Raw genomic sequence first — 19,614 nt, 5'->3', positions numbered from 1 at the left:
AGTCTCAACCCCAATGGACTCATATTTGGGGATGGTTATATTTAACTTCAAGATGTTCCTAACTGACAAATTCAAACAAACAAACAAAAAGAAACATTCTTATCAGATCTGTTTACACACATACAAAGTACAACTGTACTGACAGAGCTGCATGAGTCTAAATTCACCCATCAGGTTAAATATTTTGCAATTTTTCCATGTCAATATAGTTCATGGCAGACCCCAGAGGCAAACCAACTGCTGAACACTTCATAATAATGTATTGAGATCCCACTTCAAGTTTCAGTGTCAGCTGGGGTGCTTAACAATACTGTTTTCTCCTTTGGAGGAAAAAATGTTTTTTTGAACTCTTCCTTCATTTAATGTAGGCTTCACTCAAATTCTTGTTAGCATGTGCTGTTGTGCTGAACAGCACACAATTTATTTTCTTCCTTCTTTTTGCTTGCACTTCTTATAATCTATACAAACTTTTACATTAGTGTGATGAAATATTTTAGCCATCACCTTAAACTAAAGGTTGCAGAGCAGTTTTTATGAGCACAAAAAGTAAGGGCTTGTAAGCTCTACTTTTTGAACAGAATACAGTACAAAAGATGGTGGTTCTTTTATATGGTAAAGATGACAGAAATTTCTTTTTTATTAAGTTCTCTGATACACCTGGAAAAATAGGAAAGAAAAAAGGAGATTTTTTCACACACCACATAAAACTAGGAAACTCATTGTCACAGGGTATCATGGGTGCCAAAGGCTTGCACAAATTTCAAAAGCAATCAGAGGAATTTGTGGAAAAGAAAAACATCAAGACCTAATAAAAAGGGTCAAAAAGTTCTGGATCTGCAGAAGCTGGGAAAGGTATACTAGAAAAATATCTTTATATGTTTGCCCTTGTTCATATGCACTGAGGTACTGACCTAATCTCTGACAGAAATAACATTCTAGTCTAAATCAACTCTTGATCTTGTCTACTAAGCCCGTTTTCAGGTAGCTATCATTAAAATAAGAACATAGCGGTCTTGCAGTAGCTTCTGAATCAAAGTGCGCTGTTTTCTATTCAGATTTAGAGCAGGACAGTGACTTACCAAGTTGCCACAGACTCAGTTGGAGGCATTTTCCCTAAGGCACAACTGAGTAACAGTAGGGTAAGTTCTTTTTTCTGAGAATGTGTGCACAGTACGTGAGTGCTGCCAGTCAGCCCCTTCACATGCCATAATCCCTGATATCTAATCAGTTAGTTTTGCCACATGATTAGCACGAAAGTCTTATACACTTCCATATATGCTGTAGGATACATTTCCAGATATGCAGAGAAAAAACATCAAGGTTTTTCACATTACATCTCATTATAAGGCCCATTCAGCTTCTGCTAGCCAGTATGGACAGGAATTGTGTAAGTCTTCCTTCATCTGTAAGCAAGTATACCTCTACTCTGAAATGGAAAGTAGAAAACAACACTGGAAAAAGATGAACTACCTGTAGTCTGTCTATCCGTTCAAGTCTTTGCTTCTCTGTGTAACAACTAAACTAAATAAACATGACAATGTAAGTCAGAGCAGGATATAAACTTGTACACGTTCTGTAATAGTTCCTCGACTATTCACTGATAACACTGGATAAGAAAAGAAAGAACTTTCCATGAGGACATGCAGAATTGCTGGACAGAAAAAAGCCGCTTGGCCAGCAAAGTATATTGTGAATGGACATCTACACAAAGTAAGGTAGGTTTCTGTGGCTTTCTGGCAGGTAGCTGCAACTCACACAATACTAAGAAACCAACCCTCCTTCTTCCCCCTTCCTGTCCTATGATCTTCAGTGCCATTTATTGAGATTTACTCTACATGAGGATTTATGTAACATGCTTTTAACTGAAAATGCAAAATTACACCCTTAATCCAAGAGTCTTAGATCTTGAGAACTGCCATGAAAATTTTGCTAATCTACCAAGAACAACTCTAACTCCTCTAGAATAGCAACACAAGACGAATAAAGTTTTGCTAGTAGTTACTTCTAACTTTCAACTACTTGACATCACCACAGTATGTCCAAAAGAATACGCTTTGYGCATGAGAAGTTTCACTGAAATTAACCCAAATTTCACTGTGCTAGACTGCTGGAGTTATAGTAATATTCTGGAGTTCCCAAATTCTGGAAAGCATTGCATGTCAGGTCAGATCAATACTCTAATGTGAATTATCTTTAAATCAGTAAGTGTTCAAAGTCTCTAGGAATTATCCTAAGCAACTTCTAAAATTATGTCCTGAGAACTGAGATTTCAAAGTATGTGCTTCTAATATTTCAGACATCCCTTCCTGTCCTCAAAACTAACCCCTGCCATRTTCCTCTTGACTACTGTATTTTCTGGTTTATTTTCCCACTATTAGTTTTAGGGTACAGTTCCACCAAAAGTACCAGCTTAGTATAGGTAGTGATGTTTTAACTTGCCATCAACTTGTCACTCAGATCTACTGCAGCATTCAGGCAAAACGGTGATGACAATTCCAGCTGCCAGTCTGCCTTAGCAATCCACCATGACTATGATAAGCAGAGCTTTCAAGACGGCAACAACAACTGGATATTCCAAGAGGAAAAGTTATTAATGTAGACAAAAGCTCAGATAGCATCAACTCATCCCCTAATAGTCACTCTCAGCCTCTCAAGCTTTAACAACTGGGAGTGAGATTCTGCATAGATTTTATAGCTTTCTCAGCTCCTCAGCAAGCCATGAGATTGAGCAAAAACTGGCTGTTTTAATAAAAATTGCTTGGCAACAGGAGTTTTGTGTAATACAAACATTTCTATACAAAAGCCCAAGGTAGCTTTCTCCAAGTGATGATTACAGTCAGGTCCACAATAATACAGACCAGATGTGCATTCTGCATTCCAGCAATTTGTTAATGTGTATATTTTGTGTGTGAGAAAGAGGAAAAAGGAGAGAAAGAGGAAAAGGGAGAGACAACAACAGTACAGAATGATTCACCTTAACCACATCTGACTGTTTTAAAATGGCCTTTATTATTCTGAGAAAGAAATACTTTGAGTTCTCGTTAGAAAAAGCTGATTTATCACCTTAAAAGTGTTTCACATTCACAGTTTAACCTCAGTCCATAGTAACCTACTTGCTCCTGGTTTTGGACATTTCTTTTTAATTTTGTTGGTTTTGTTCTGGCTGTTGTTATAAAACTATCTTATGCCTCATCCTGACTGCCCACTGATTCTGCAGTGGGTGTAGCTGCATGCATTCATGCAATTAATTGCTCATACTCCTTATTTGCATTATGAGATGCAGAATCAGGCTGATGGCTATGGCATTCTTTTAGTGCACAAAGCATACCTGTCAGATTTATTCCTGTCATATCAATATAGTAAATTGGAAGTTTCACTCTTAAAGTGGCTACGTCAGTAGCTAAGCAGCTGAGTGGGAGGAACTACAATCWTATAGTGTGTGTGTGTAAATCAGTGGAAGGAAAAACATTATATAGTTATTCCAACCTTCACTTTCTTGCAATAAAATCCAATGAAATGTCACGTTTACTGAATTATCTGCCTGTTTTCCCCTTTAACAGCATCTGCTTTGTGACAGTACTCCCCAGAATTGTTCTACTGGCAGTGTCCTGTCTCTGTTCAGTCTTGAGCGCTACTCTAAACAGCAGTTTCTGAAATTCTCACCTTCCTGTTTTCCTCCAAGGTCTGGTACAGTAGCACAAAAACCTTTTAAAAACTACTAATTGTACTTAAAAAAAAAAAAAAAACACAAATAAAATAACTGAGAAGTCTGAACTTGCCAGTTTGCTGTTTGGTAAGCTGCCTTGCTGTTTCATCTCACTAGAGCATTTTACAAAGTTCAGGCTGTGTCTGATTTCTGTATTCTCTAAGTGCTCCTGCAATACGAGCCTGCTTTGCCCAGCCTCCACCAGTAACACACGCAACAGTGTACGTGAGAAGGAAGGAAAGGGGTAGGAGGGGCTAGGCAGGATAAGCCATTTTACAGTCTTTCTGCATTCCCTGCCTAATTCCCATTTTTGGAAGAAAAAAGAGGGGGGTAAGACAGCCTGAACTTTTGACCCTTAGTGCAGACACCCAACCAGAATAGAGAAGAGCCATAAAGGTGTCTGTGTAGTGGCGTGATCTCACGACAATCATCTGCAGCTTGTTTCCTCACCATCCTCCTCAAAAAATGTTGATTACTTGTTTTATGATTGCCAGATGGTGAACTCTACTAAGAGCCTTCTACAATCCACAGTGACTGCCTGACCCCACATAAAACTGGAAGGGGCTGAACTTTGTTCTACCCATCCCACCACAGGATAGTGCAGAAACCTTCAAACCTCAAAGAAACTGATTCTATTTGTATCAATCTATTTCCAATTCCATACAAGCAATTCACATCTAGATTTAGAAGCAGCAGCAGGTTAGCAATTCATAATAATATGCATAATACCAAAATCATATAACATATTTTAAGAGGAAAACACAAGACAAGCTTCTCCTTGCCCTGAGAAGCTGATTCAAATTTTGATGCTGCCATGTGAATGAGGACTAGAGACAATTTGTTTGACAGGAGCATTCTGCAACTCTTTCTCCTGCTTGTCATTTAATGAGTGACCATCATTAGCACAAGTAACAGAAAASTGCAATTTGAAAGATACAGACTTGTGGGCACAAAAAATTGCAAAACCTATTCAAGAATGATTCCTCTGTAAATACACCAACTGCAGAATAAAAGGTCACAATGGATGGAAGGGGAGATGCTTATTCAGGTTATAATATACTAAAAAGAAGATTTTTATCTCTTCCAATCACACAGCAAAGAAATTAGACAACTCCAATCAAAAAAAAAAACAAATTCATGGACCACAGGAACTTCCAGTAGGGAGGCAGCAGATCCATCTATGACTTAATTTTAACAAATCTGATTAGTGATTTTAAACATACTAACTATGCTCCTCTGGGTATTTCCTTTCCTGTACACTGTCATATGTCTCTTTCTTCAAAGGCTGTTGTAAATCAGCACAGCCTTCTTCAATTAATGTAGCTGCATAGCTCTTCGTTGTTAAAAAAATAAAAAAGTAACCTACACCAATTATTCTTACTACAGGGACAGACAAGATTCACTTATCACAGCTTAGCCGATGATACAGTACAATAATTCAAACGTCTGCAACTGTTTGTACATAACTTGACTTTTTGAGTAGTCAGTCAGAATTAGCTTTTTACCAAAGACGATGACACTGGTAAAACAGAGACCTGACAAATCCAAAGAAGAAAACTGTTAAGTTTAATAGCCATTAGAGGAATGTTAACTTCCAACTCAGGAAGCCCTTAAGCCGCACATGGCTGGAAGCATATATTGGAGAAAGTATCTCTGTATGCTTAAGCTTGTCTCTTTCCTTCAGCATTTGCTATTGACCATTTTCTGAGACAGGCTACTGAGGTAGATGGATGCCTAGAATGGCCATTCTTGCATAGGATAGCTTATAAGGTGTTTTTTTTCCTTCTGTCTAACCCCAAACCATGAGCAGTTACCTGTCAGACGCAGAGATGAGTCATGTGACTGTATTCTGTTATTTCACTACTTCCTTCTTCATTGCCATTTTAACTGAAAAGCCTTAAAGTTCACAACCTCACRTCCTAGGATTCCCCTCAAATACAGTATCCTCCCCCACATCAATGATAAATAACATTTTCAGGGATGCTGAACCATTGTCCTCTAATCTCCCCCCACACACAACATACCAACAAGCCATAAAGTTTACTGTGACCCCTTTTCTGTTGTTGTTTACAATACAATCCTGCTTTAGCTTCTGTCTTGAATAGCTATCAAGAAGGACAGTTAGACCTAATTGCTCTGAGTGCCTTCTAATGACCACAAATAGTACCTTTTTAATGAACAGAGGGAGAAAGAAAATAAAAAATAAAAGACCCATCCTTTCAAAAAGAAAGCCTCAACTCTGTGTTTCTCTCCATCACCCATGTTTAACTTCTCCTGAACTTTAGTAGGAAATGCACAGACAGGAGCTCAGAAGGTATCTCAAAGATTATCATCCAGATACATGCTGAATGAGTACGTATGCTTGGTTTAGACAAAATTTCTTATTTAGATGCAGATTTATGCAGGTTCATTCATCGCTTAAGTTTTAGTTCTCTTATATGCCTTCATCCTGGTATGATATAATTTTCTACCCAAGACACAGTCCCAGAAGACTTTGCAATACTCATTGCTTCTCCTATTTTCTTTGTGATCCTGATCTTACTCTCACCAAGTAACAAGTCCAACTGTTAGCAGGTATCCTCAAGATAGCAGAGCAGAGTCCTTTGCAAAACAAACAAACAAATGAAAGTACAGATGCATAGTATGTTAGATTAAGAGCAACTTCAAACAAGTTGCTGTAGATTTTAAACAACAGAACTAAAACTATGAAAAAATAACCCATAGACGAGTCCCAGAAAGAAGTTTAATGATCAGTGTAGTCCAATATTCAGTAGTGACTAGAATCGGAGAATAGGAAGACTGTTTCCCAATTGGTCCATTTGTGGATAAATACACTTTGCTAACCTCTTCTTTTGGAGCTATACATTCATTCTGGAAGGGAAAAGTTCTTGGCCTTTTTAATGAATCCTGTTTTCTTTAGGAAATTCAGCTTCAATTTTGTCATTTTCCCCACCTTTCCCTATGTCCAGAGAAATGGAAAGGTTTTTAATTCTGTTCCAGTGATAGAGTTTTAATATTTAGATAATATGAATTCATAGATCTGTTAATTTAGATAAAACAGAAATTAAATCTTACCAAGGCTAAACTCACTCTCCATTTCACATATAACACTATTTCAGAAGGATGACTATGATGCATCAATCTAGTACTATTTAATTCCCCTGTAATTTTGCTTCTAAGAAACTCTAATTTGAATGCAGCTCAGAGCATTTTGATAGTTATCCAAACTTCATCTTTTTCCTCCTACACGGAGGGTTGGTTTCTGGGTTTTCTGTTTCTTTAAAGAAGCACCATATTAGCAAGCAGGTTCCTGTTAATCTTTTTTTTGTGTGCAAAAGGCAATTTTAAGTCTTTCCAAGATATCACCAGGCCAAAGGGGGCATATAGATTTTCTTTAAGATACACTTTTTTTTCTGCTACTGACTAAAAGCTCCACTCAACCACACTGTAACCCCTGGTTCCAGCTGTCTGCTGAAATGTTGGGAAAGGGAAGAATTTTGAACACTGCATTTGCTTTCTCATCTGTCAAGACAGTACAGCATTGCCAAAGTCCGTATGCATTCATTCAAATGGGTAAAAGAAAAACAAACAAATCCAAAACAAAACATATCAAGAACAGTGCACAAATCACGCTCATTGGGAAAAAAATGAAGGCAGGCTCAGATGCAAGAGGTCAAATGTGCTGCAGAGGCGAGAGTAATGATCACACAAAATCAGAGCAGTACATTGCCTCAAACTGATCAAATACACATTAACCATTCATAATTTTTTGGTTAAAGATGTCTGTGAAACTCTGAACTTCTTGAGAATCTTGCTATCTGGCAATAGTTTACTGGTAACAGCTGCATCTCAGTCAAGATAAAGGCGCAGACAAGGGCACATGGAACAATACAGATCTGAAAAACAGACTTTCCTAACTGTGGCTAAGGTGTTGCTGGAGTTACATTAACAGAATAACCTGTATGAAGAAGAACAAATTTTGTCTTAGAATTTCTACTGACGTCAGCTGGATTTTCATGTGCCAATTTCTGTGTCAAGGAACCATAACAGAGCTTACAGGGTAGATTTCTTATGCTGCTCACAGACAACCTGAAGTGGCATATGCCTGGTATTTCACCCTAACTTTTGACCAGTCCTAATAGCCTGTTAAAGAAGGGCAATAATTCAAAGTTTGTAGCCTATTAAGAGAAAAATCTTTAGCATACAAACATGTAAGGAGACATCCCAAAAGATCTCAGATACAAAGCTTCCTTTACATATTTGTTAGTAAGAACTCCAGAATAAAATGGCATGACATCTGTATCTATCCTTGGGAAGTGCCTGGGAGGAAGAGGGGAAGAAACAGAGATGGAAGGCAGAAATTGCATCTAATTGTGCACTACAAAAATACATCTTAAAAATGTCTATTTTTTTCCTTGAGTCTCTAATTTTCAGTAAAAGCAGCATATATATGTGCAAACTGCTGTAAACAGCATGCATTATCTCAGGTTCTTTTATCTGATAAAATCTGTAAAAAGTTTGTGCATTTCATTTTCTACAAAGATTGCAATTTTATAAGAACCTATACCAATCTAGCACACAGAAATTAAGATGTATTTTTAGATTATTTAGATGCAGTTAACAAAAAAGTGCTAGCACAGACATACGAAGAAGAGTTCAGCGACATCGACTCCAACACAGAACCCCCTCAAAAGCACTTAAGTTATGGCTTACAAGAAAAGCTTTTATGACACACAAGCCTGGTATTGGTTTCTCTCCCACATCCTCTTTAGGCAACTCATCTTCCTCCTAACCCCTGCGAAGACTGTTGTGTAGCTGGCTGTCCTAATCCATACAGTAGTTATCCCTTAATGACATTCCCTCCACTATGTACTCTTTCTAAAATTAGCCATCACGTTCATCAGGCCTCATTGGGGGCATTCAATACAGGTAGCAATGCCACGCAACATCACTAGTGTGCCTGTTTTCACTATATTTTGTAATTTTGCAGGCATTCAAAAAGCATTAACACTCACTTGATAAGAAAACATGAGCAAAGCAGCTGTAAAATAACTTCAGAAAGAGCCCAGTAATTTTCACCAGTGATTCTGGTAATCTCTGTGTTTGGATACTCTCCTTGAGGTATTTTAGTAGGCCTCTACTGTTGTTTTTTCCACAGTGCAGGGAATACATCTTATGAAAATTCAGACCCCCAAGAAGTATCCCAAAGCTGGGCAACCAAAAATTCAAGGACCACACGTACAAACACACAACTCTCCCTCCCCAAATATCAGTACCTATCAAGAGCAGAGGAAAGAAGTACTAGCAATGAAAGAAGTACTGACAGTGTCTAGGGAGGGAGACTAGTCACAGATCAGCAACCTAGTCTACATTCAGTTTACTTGAAGCTGTATCAGTTCAATGGAAGCTAGCAGATTAACACCCTCATTAACTACATCTTTTTCCTCTGGGAACTCAAACTTCTGTTTATTGCTTAAAACAAGAGACTGGTAGTCATGACTCCCAGCTTTTATTCTCAGCTCTGGAGATACAATAGAGGTCAGAACACAGCACTGGAGGTGAAGACTCCCTTGCCCTAGGCTGCATGCCAGAAAGAAGAACTTATCAAGCAATCAGAACCTAGTAAAGCCTGGACTCTGGGGTTCTAATTGCAGGGTCCACCAGATGACTTCTTGTGTGGCCAGAGAGAAGCCACCAGGTTGTTCTCTCAGTTTACTTCTCTACAGACCAGATAAAATAACTCTTTGTCACAGGGTCACAAAATAGTTGTTTAACATATGCAAATGATTCTAATGGTCTCAGGTAAACTAAGCAGCAAAGGCAAAGCACTGCTCCCAGTAATACTGTGACTGCAGTACTGACAGCGTGTGATGTCACTGGGACAGTAGTGAGTCTAAATACTGAGTGTATGGAATTTTTTCAAAATGGAAAAGCAAAGCACTATGGAAGGCCTGTATGGCTAATCAAGACTCCTGTCACAGCCCTGGCATCATGAATTCCCATGTGGCAGCACTATATGCATGTGTGAAACTACATACACACCTTGCCTCTCCTTTTGAAAAGGACATCTAACAAATCCTTCCAGACAACATCAGAGAGGAGACGTTAACTGATCAAAACGGCCACCCGAAGTCACTCCCTTTTTACTTCAGAGACAGTTACATAAGCTTCGTGCAGGAGTGGGAACAGACAGGAACGCAGTACGACAGAATGGGAAAGCTTTCCTGCTACCAGGTTCCTTTCAGCTGATTGCAGGCAGGTGTTTCTCCTAGACGCTCTGTGACAATGGGCCTCACTTTCAAAAGCAACACTAATTACTAGTTGGCCAATCTATTCCAAAGAAGTGACAGAATGAATGTAGGAAGGGACACACTTTCCAGAAAAGTAAAAACAGCCTCCTCTGTATCTCAGACCAGACAGAAAGTTACACTCTAACAAAATAAAGCCTACCAAATGTTGAAACACATCAAAATTATCCCTCATTCACTCTTATCAGGAAGTCTCCAGACACAAAAACACCTACAGCATGTTTGTGTGTGCTTAGCCCAGCTCCTTTGCACAGTACTTAAGAATGTTTGTTGAATTAAGATATATGCTATATTACGTATTGTGACTGATTAAGCATATGCTCCTGAATCAAGCAGCAGAGGAGCAATTTAGAAAAACTGTATGTCAGGCTAAAAATAAAGTATGAAGACGATCAAGTAACACCTTTTGATCTCATCTATKCAAATAAAAGTGAATATGCTGGAGTAATATTTACCAGCAGTTTTGGTTTATTTGTTTTGTTTTCTGCAGTCCTAACAGAGAGTGGCAAAGGACATTCTGAAGATCTTAAACATTCCCTATTCTACAACTGACCAAAATAGCATCTTGTGATGTACTTGTGAAATTCTAAAGAAGTCGCACAAAAGCCTGGAAGCCACAGGCTGTGGAAAATGGAACACAGCAACACAGCTCATGATGACAGAGACCATGGGAACATACATAAGAGGAGGGGGAAAAAAAGAAAAAAAAGGGGGGGAGGGGCATTAATTCTCTAGATAAGTAGTGAATGGGAGCCTGGGAACTACATGTTTGGGAGGACTTTAGAAGAGACACTTTCAAAGCAGTATAGGTTTCCCAGTACTGACCCATCACCTATAAATCACTAAGTTTCCTGGTTGTTTATTACCATCAGTACTACACTGTTTGAGAGCCTCAATCTTTTTTTTTTTTTTTTTTTTTTTTTTTTTTTTTTTTTTTTTTTTTTTTTTGTCAAGATTTGACTTCAATTGCAAGTTGCTCACAGAAGATACTAGTACACAGAGGAAAGACTGCTAAATGTTTTTTAAAGGCTTTGGCCAGAGATCTATGCTGTGGGTAATTTAATTAACAGTTCAGCATCCCACACATTACTACAGCCAACTTCGATGCTGTAAGTCTTTACTCCCTTGAGGAATGATTTCTGAATATTCCAGAGGACAACGAACAATGTCCTCATTCCTCTTGTTTAGTGTTGTTTCCTAGAGAGGGCCATAAAGTAGAATAATATTGTGCTGTTTTTCCTTGTCTTATAATAAAAGTTTTTTTCATTTTATTACATGAAGAAAGTGTTCTTTCTCTAAAGATGTTTGTCAGAGGACTAAAAGTGACACTGCATCACTGTCTATCTGGTTGCAGCTGTCCAAGCTCTATGATGTTAAGAGAACATCTGATGCTACTCACAGGGGCCCTGAAATACGGTGTTCAGGACACCATAGTACTTCCAGAGATGTTCTAAAAGTTATTGCTGAATACTTACAGGGATGGAACACACAGTATTTCTCAATCTTTTTAAATAGATTTCACTAGAACCTGCTGACCTCTCCTCTAAAAAAGGAAAGAGCAAAAGAAGCCAACAAAAGATGATGAGAGATTCTTTCTTCCTAAATCTTTTTTCTGTGAAAGCAGAACTGGCTTTTTGAATCTGCATGCAGGTAGTTCTGCTTTTGGTCAGTCCAAATGGGAAACCAATAGAAGAGAAAGATAAACAATACGAACAGGCTCTTTGCCTCTGTGGTGCCACAGAAGAGCCACCTACCAAGCTCCTTAAAATATCCTTAAATGAACACAATGGTTTTGTGGCTCACATAAGGCAAGGTGTGAAGGTGTGAGCTGCTGAATATTTTCCTTTATCTCCAGAGAAAAACAGAAGGCTATGTCTGAGAAACATGGAATGGAAGAAAGTTACCTTGTCTTCTCAAACTGTGATGTTTTCTTTCAATACTCCTGGACATGAATCAAACACTACCCGTTTCTTCATGTTCATATAGCTACAGATTTTCCAGAGGCCCAGCACACTGGATGGGTTTCCACTTTCCAGTGTTACATGGCAGGCAGGAGCCTAAACAGAGCATGTTTTTCTACAAATGAACCACTAATGTCGAATTCCTTCTGGTATCGAGAGCAAAAAGACATCTAAAGTCTCAGCTGAATCCTCATACACGAATAGGAGGCAGAAGCTTCATTTCACTATTAGCTTATTTAAGCAGATGATACATTACCCCATCACAGCCATTCCACAGAACAAAGCAATCCAGTAAAAAGAGGCTGAAAAACTTGATGGAACTTGCTCTGCCCTCAGCAATCCACAAACCATGCCCATTCACATCAGTAGAGCAGAAAGGACTAAGTTTGGACTATCACAGATCACAAGCTGCGTGTTACATCTAGAAACAGTTACCAAGATCTCAAAAAAGTTAATAGTAGCTTTGGGTACTGATAATTTTAGAATTTACGTGCTTTGTATTTTCTGAAAACCAGACTAATGCAAGGTATGTCCCAATGTATAGACAAACTCACTAAGGTCTTTTGAAAGTCACAAGCCATGAGCAAATTCTGTTCCAGTTATTGCAGTGTAAATCCAAAGTCAGTGGAGCTACACACACCTTTTACTCAGAGCAGTCTCTGCTCTATTTACYGTATCATCCACAGACAAAGCACAACTGATATCTCAGTTGCACTGAACTGAGATTTTCTGACTGATTTTCATAGTCAGCATTTAACACTATAGATACATATGAATGTATGTATTTCAGAGTTGCTATTGTTTCCTTTCTTCTTTAAGGAGAAGGAATTCCCCATCCCCCACCCCCTCTGCAGTCCTCTCCACCTCATTTCCATCTGGCTGACACTGCATTAATGCTAAACCTCCAGCTGGATCCCACAGTATTGTCTTGAACACTTTGTTCCAGCAGGGCTGAACTCTAGGAGACTCTCAGCTCTGAACACAAATCACAAGGTTTATGTACATACAAGAGCAGCTTCTAAATGACAGACAGTGCCCCTGGTACCATGGCAAGCAGGCTGGAAATAGGGCTAGTTCATGGAAGGAGGCCAGCTGTTGTGCTACGGGGCTTTTTTTTGTTTGGTTTGGTTTCGTTTTTGGACACTGCTTTTCATGTAGGGCAGACAGATACAGGAGACTTTTTTTTTCTTTCCCTAATGAGAGGTTTACTCTGCATCTCTTAAAGCTTTCCTAGACTGTGCTTTGACTGTGGGAGACACCTCTCACACAAATGTAACACTAACAAAATGTTTTTGAAGCAGGAATCATTACAATAGATTAGTGAATTAAAAGATCCTCAGCACTGAAGTTACAGCTCTATGCATTTTCATTTTTTCTCTCCTCCAGGAAAATTAACAACAGCCTCTGGCCACAACAGAAACCAAAACATACTGTTAATTTGAAAGGCTTGGGAGTTCCAATGCAACTGACCTCTCCAAGTCTTCAGCCCAGGTTAGATATATCTATTAAGGGGAATGGTTGGACGAGGCTCCCAGTTAAGTCCTCAGAAAACATTCACAACAGGGAGTAAGTAGTATTTATGCTGAGTAGGGGTAGTTGCCTCATGACTATTTGAGGCAGAAAGCACCGTGCCTTGCAGCAATAGTGAACAAGACTGGGCTACTCTAATATCTTACCTATATCAAATATGGAAAGAAACCTCCCATGCTGGAAACTTCTATGTGACCTAGTTAAGRTCACAATGACTCACTTCTGTCATGACAGAATTGAAGCCTTTCTAATTTTCCCCCAAAAGACCTGTCTCAACTAAGCAATACAATTCCATTAGAAGTAACCCTCTCACATAACAGAAATTATAAAAAATCCTTATTTTTTGCCATAGATTTATCCTTTCAGAGCACCACCCAAGCCATTGTATATTCAAGTGCTTTACAAACAAATAAATTTTAAACAGAATAAATTTAGAATAGCATAAGATAATTCCCATATAAGAGTTCCCCCTTTGCTTTCAATAAAGGTAAAAATKCCAACATCAGACCTATGAACTCAAACTGGAATAAGATTTTTCCAGTAACTTATCTTCACTGTTATCATAGAACGGTAAGGTTGGAAGGGACCTCTGGAGATCATCTAGTCCAACCCTCAGCATAGCCCATAGGGGGATTGGACCCGTGACCTTGGTWTTAGTAGCACCACRCTCTAACCAACTGAGTTATTACRGTGACCACAMGGCACCATTACTCCTACTAAGAAATGTACAGACTGTATCTCATTTACACTAAACCCCCTTCATCACCCTAGTAGGTAGGTAGTATAAAGCACCATAAAATGAACGAAGCATATTGGAACGTGCTCATTTCACAGGAAGATATTTTGACGAAAGCTRTGGGATAGGGTCTTTGCATAGGAGAATCAGGAGTTAAGTGACAAACACATCTCAGTGCAAGTACRCATTATGTAACATGAAAAGCCAGCCACAAATACAGAGAGGAAGTGCTGATCAGTGCACTTGCATTTAGAACACGGAAATAGTATTTATTTTATTTGAAACTTTCAGTCTATTGTGGAAAGTTCCAATTTACAGAGATCCTTAACCTGTAGCCCACTGAGGATGCAATTTTAAAGTAAATCAGTTATGTAAAGATTTTTCAAACCTATCCTTACAATAGAAGGCAGAGAATGAGTGGGTAAAAAAAGGGCAGAGGAACAGATTAAAGTTTTTTACCCCTTTAAACAGTCACAGGTAGCTCTGTAACATGTTTGTTTAGTACAGATCACCCCACTGTGATCACATGACCCTTACAGAATATGGTTGTATCAGGGGTAAAACAGCAGAGCCATGACAAAAAACAAAAAAAAAAACTCCCAAACTTTGAAATGAAGAGAATTCAGCCAGCAACTTCTGCCTCTGGTGGAAATCAGGCAGATTTTTCTCTTKCCTATTTAGCATGTTGCTTGCAATCTGAGAAAGATACATTCTGCACCCAAGAAGCAAAGAACTGTTTCCCACAAAACGATTAAAAGGACAGCAGTTTGAATTTTCTTCTCCACCACTATAACATTTCTCCAGAAAATAATCTGAACATAGAGTCAAAAATGTAAATAGTGAGTTACCTAAATAATGGTTTAGCACAACAAACTGGTAATACCTGTGCGCTTATTCTCTTAAAAGACAAAGTCTACTCATTTAAAACAATTCAAATGCAGAACAAGTTTTTAGGAACACACTCTGTTACAAAAGCTCCATTACTACAGATAGTAACACACACAAACTTTACCAGACAGCCTATGTGAAATACCATGAATAAAGGCATGCTTAGAAGCTACATGAAACAAGTAAAAATACGATTGTTTCTTTCACACATTTATTCAAAGAGACAAATACAACTGAAGGAAGGCTAGAAAAGGAAACCATGAGGAAACCTGAAATATATAAAGTACAGTTCTGCGTCACAACTGCAGAAGGGACAGCTTGGCAAATAGGGCAATCACTATACAGGGACTACTAGCTGGGGATGTTTAAATGGATTCATTTGAAGACAGGACACTATCCGATCTTATGAAACTTCTCCAGTTTACAGATTAGGTGATTAAGTTAAAGAACAAAAGTATTTCTGTAATTGAACTGAACACCCACAGGTAGCCTTATCAGATGTCTGGACTGAAAAGTCTTGAGTGCACAGATCTCCTCTTGAAAGTCTCAGTGAGTTTGAGGAAAAAACAGTTAYAAGAATGAGTCTCAGAAAAGGGATAGAGAGATGGGTTGTAAACATTGTTCCGCATAATTTTGATTTTAGTGTAGTTTATGTTGTAGCCACTCATGTCCAAATACTTTCAGCTGGCATAGAATCTACTCACATGTATTCTTTCTGGAAGAGTGAGCWCCAAACATAAGAACATTAGCACCAAATGTTCTGCTAATATAATTAAACACAATAATTTTATCACAGAACTTCCATAAAACATGTTAAAATCGGCTACACATTTTGTACCATTCAACCTGACAGGACTTGTATGGAACCCGTAACTGGAAGAGACAAAGAGCTACAGGACTCTTGCGTAATTTCTTAATACACTGGTAAAAACAAGAGACATCCTTAACCAAGTCTATATTAGTTTGTTTCCTCAGGTCACAAGTTCATTTTGTAATTAATTATGCCCACAATGTATGCAGTGAATATGATCAGTCTTTAGAAATAAATGTTAGCACCATAGTCAGAAGCACAATCTGAAGATCTGAAATCTAGAAGACAACAGGAAAAAAAGGTTTCTTACTAACCTGAACKTGCCTTGTCAACACAATCTCAGATTGTTGGCTATCAGAGCAGGGACAGAAAATGTTRTTTGACAGTCGTCATTATACAATTTACTTACACTGCCTGAGAAGATCTACAAACTACAAAGCCGAAATATTTACAATAAAATGCTTTACTTACATATGTCTGTCTGTCTACAATTTCAACCCAAACATGGAGTCCTTTTTTTAATAGAGTAACTGAAACAAAGTGAAATATTGGAATATTGGCAGAGTTTAGGAATAAAATCCACAAAACCTTAAAAATCCTTCACTAATTCTTCACATGGTTCAAGCCTGGGCCACGGCCATTATCAAGTCACTCTGAGCCTCATTTCCATCCTCAYCTGATTATAGCTTGCAAGAGGAGCATATAAGACAGACTCATGGCCATATTTTTCAATTCCTGACCAACAAAATTCCCCCTCAACAATATAGGTCTTCTAGGGTGTTCTTAACAACGTTCCAGCCTTTTTTTCCACCCCATGTAAGAGACCAGATAAGATGAGGATCACATCCTTCTCTCCTTTATAAATTGGAATGCCTCCCAGCCCCAAGCTATGACCACACTTTCAGAGCAGCATAGCTGCACTGTGGTATTGATTTAAAGAGGACGTTTTGCTTGWCATCACAAAAGTGACACCCTGGAAGCAGTGCTTGTGCAACCTTCTCATGGGTCTCTGTACTGTTGATTCCCCTGCCAAAGCTCAGTTTTCAGGATTCAAAAATATAAATACAGCACAATGTTTCATCATTACTTCTCCCAATCCCCCTCAGCAAAAAGAGCTGGATTTTAAGGTCTCACAAAAGGTCTACAGAAAAATAATACGTACTTAGTTTAACAGAAGCCTTCCTGTGCCCCATCCCCAAAATATTACCACAAGAAACACACAATCCAAAAACTATTTTTTTTTCTTTTATTGCAGTTCTAATTATAAAAAGAAAAATGGGATTTTTCACTTTCTCTTCAGAGGATGTCAACAGTTTCTGAGGACAGCACTTCTAATCTTTTCCATCTTACATAAATTCAGATTAACCACAAGCCTGCAACTAGTTTTACGTGAGGCTCAGGGTTAGGTAAAGTTTTAGCACCTCTCACACATACTCAAAAAAACCTCAACACCACTCAGCCATCATACAATGTTGTACATATATAAAATGCTTCATAAAAATCCTCTTAACCCCTGTTAGGCAGGAAGGTAAACATTTGTTATTCCTGATTCATAGAGAAGTGAAGTAACTTGCCCAAGGTCACCCASTAAAATGGAGTCAAATAAGGACTACAACAAAGATCTCTTGAYTTGGTCTTTCGCCCTGTCCACAATTTTACTTCCCTGCACCTTTAGTATTAACAATGGGAGGACGGTTCCTTCCCCACTACCCGATAACAAATTCTATCTAGCTAACACCTAGCAATTTCAGAAGAGGAATGAACGAACTTCTATGTAGCTAACTCCAGGAGCTCCTCAAGTCCAGACCTGCCCACGCACAGAAGAAAATTCTTTCATATACACAGGCAAAGGAGAAAAAAAGAAAGAAAAAGAAAGACAAGAAATATATGCTAAAAATACAGTAAAGCTGAATAATCTCTGCACAGAAAATAACTGATTAACTACAACTAAGAATTGAGAGGCCTGAATAGGGACAAAATTTTTAAAGTACACACATTTCTTGCTAACTTGACTTACCCTGCAAAGCCTGTAAGGTGTGCCTGTGGCTTTAAATATTTTCTTGTTGCTGCTTTGAAGGCAAGAACAGGCATGATCTCCAAGCATCCACTGATATGTAGTTGAAGGGAAGTGTGTGTGGGGAGGGGAAAGTGGGGGGTGGGRGGGAGCAGGAGGAGGAGGTGGTGATGGTAGTGGTAGCGGTGGTGAACACTGTAGCTAGCTCAGAACTGTCAGATTGTGTTTATCATCAAGGAATGCCATTTTCCAATGCTTAACTCTGGAATGAGATGCATGCTGCTGCTGACCCCTATGCTGACATTCTATAGACTCCCTTATCTCATCAGCCCCTGAGCATCCCATCCTCACTCCTCCGCATTCATGCTCCCAAACTGTCAATCTCTCTGCAATGACTCACAAGGTTCTGAACCCACCATTCGCCTCTCTGAATCTTACTATTTTTTCATACACATGCTTCTGGTTTAGATTGAGAGGTGTCTTTTTCTTCTTAAAAGTTCAAAACAAAATTAAAAAGAATCACTGAAAGCAATATGCCCTCAGCACAACAGCCTCCCTGAGAGCTCTGCATACTTCAAAGAAAAACACAAGAATCTAATTCTGTTTTCCAGTTAAAATGCTGTAAATTGGGAGCAATTCTACTGAAGTCAATCAAGCCATAACTGTTATAACAACCACTGTGACCAAAAGAGAAGGTGGGCCTTTGTTTGTGGGCAGATTTGTCAGGAGGGGCAACATATTAGAAAATATACTTCAAGGGTATATTAAATTTTAGGTGAGCTTTGCATATTTTCAATGTATTCTTCTTACAATCCAGTTAAAGCTAACATTTTCTTTACCCACACTACAATCCTCATAATCATAAATAACAATTGAGTTGTTTACGCACTTACTAGATTAGATATTCAGAAGCCATGGTGCAACCAGCAAGTGTACATTACTGACACAATGCTGAAGAAGGTGGAGTGGGTTGAGATGGATGCCAACCCAAATTCCAATAAAGACTTCATCTGTCATACCTACGTGGCGCAGATGTATCATCCATCATGGACGGCTTCAGTTCTTTACCTTCTGTCACCTCAGAATTCTGACATCTCTACTAAAACCAAAGGCTAACTTGAGACTGCATTTTTTAAATGGAAAGAGTTCAGCAACCTGGAAAGGAACTGCTTTAATGTTTTCTTGTCCACTTCTACCACATAGCGCAGGAGGAACAGAATGGAATAAAATAAGACTGATCTCCTGAAAATATGTATTTGAATTTCTTCATATTCCTTAGGCTACTGAGTGGCTCAAGCAAAAAGGAAAGAGTTAAAGAAAACCTAGTATGTTTATTTTTCATAGAGCATAGACCCAAACACCAACATGCACATTTGGGGGGCAGGTTTAGCTCAGTTGGTTAGAGCATGGTGCTACTAATGCCAAGGTTACGGGTTCGATCCCCGTACAGGCTATGCTGAGGGTTGGACAAGATGATCTCCAGAGGTCCCTTCCAACCTTACCATTCAATGATTCTATGATTCTATGCACATCCAGACATTACGATGCTTGCTGGTTTCCATCAGCAAGCACCAGTGACTCAATTAGCCTCTTCACAATGCCTAAATGTCACTAATTCAGCCTGCTGCCTGCTGCAGCATGCATGCATGCATATATATAT

The 19,614-nt window shown here is 38.7% G+C and overlaps 1 protein-coding gene and 1 non-coding gene across 3 annotated transcripts in view; one reads left to right on the top strand and one right to left on the bottom strand.

Moving 5' to 3' along the window:
* Positions 1-19,614, bottom strand: part of SKI (SKI proto-oncogene) — a 115,651-nt gene that overhangs the window by 74,279 nt on the left and 21,758 nt on the right. The gene's annotated exons all lie outside the window — the stretch shown is intronic.
* Positions 19,334-19,408, top strand: TRNAS-ACU (transfer RNA serine (anticodon ACU)). The gene has a single exon. It is a non-coding gene; the product is annotated as a tRNA-Ser (tRNA).

This window comes from Rhea americana, unplaced genomic scaffold (genome assembly GCF_003343005.1).
Source record: "Rhea americana isolate MKP2758 unplaced genomic scaffold, rheAme1 scaffold_254, whole genome shotgun sequence".
Lineage (NCBI taxonomy): Eukaryota > Metazoa > Chordata > Aves > Rheiformes > Rheidae > Rhea > Rhea americana.
The sequence above is the reverse complement of the archived record's forward strand: the minus strand, read 5'-3'. Positions and strand labels throughout refer to the sequence as shown.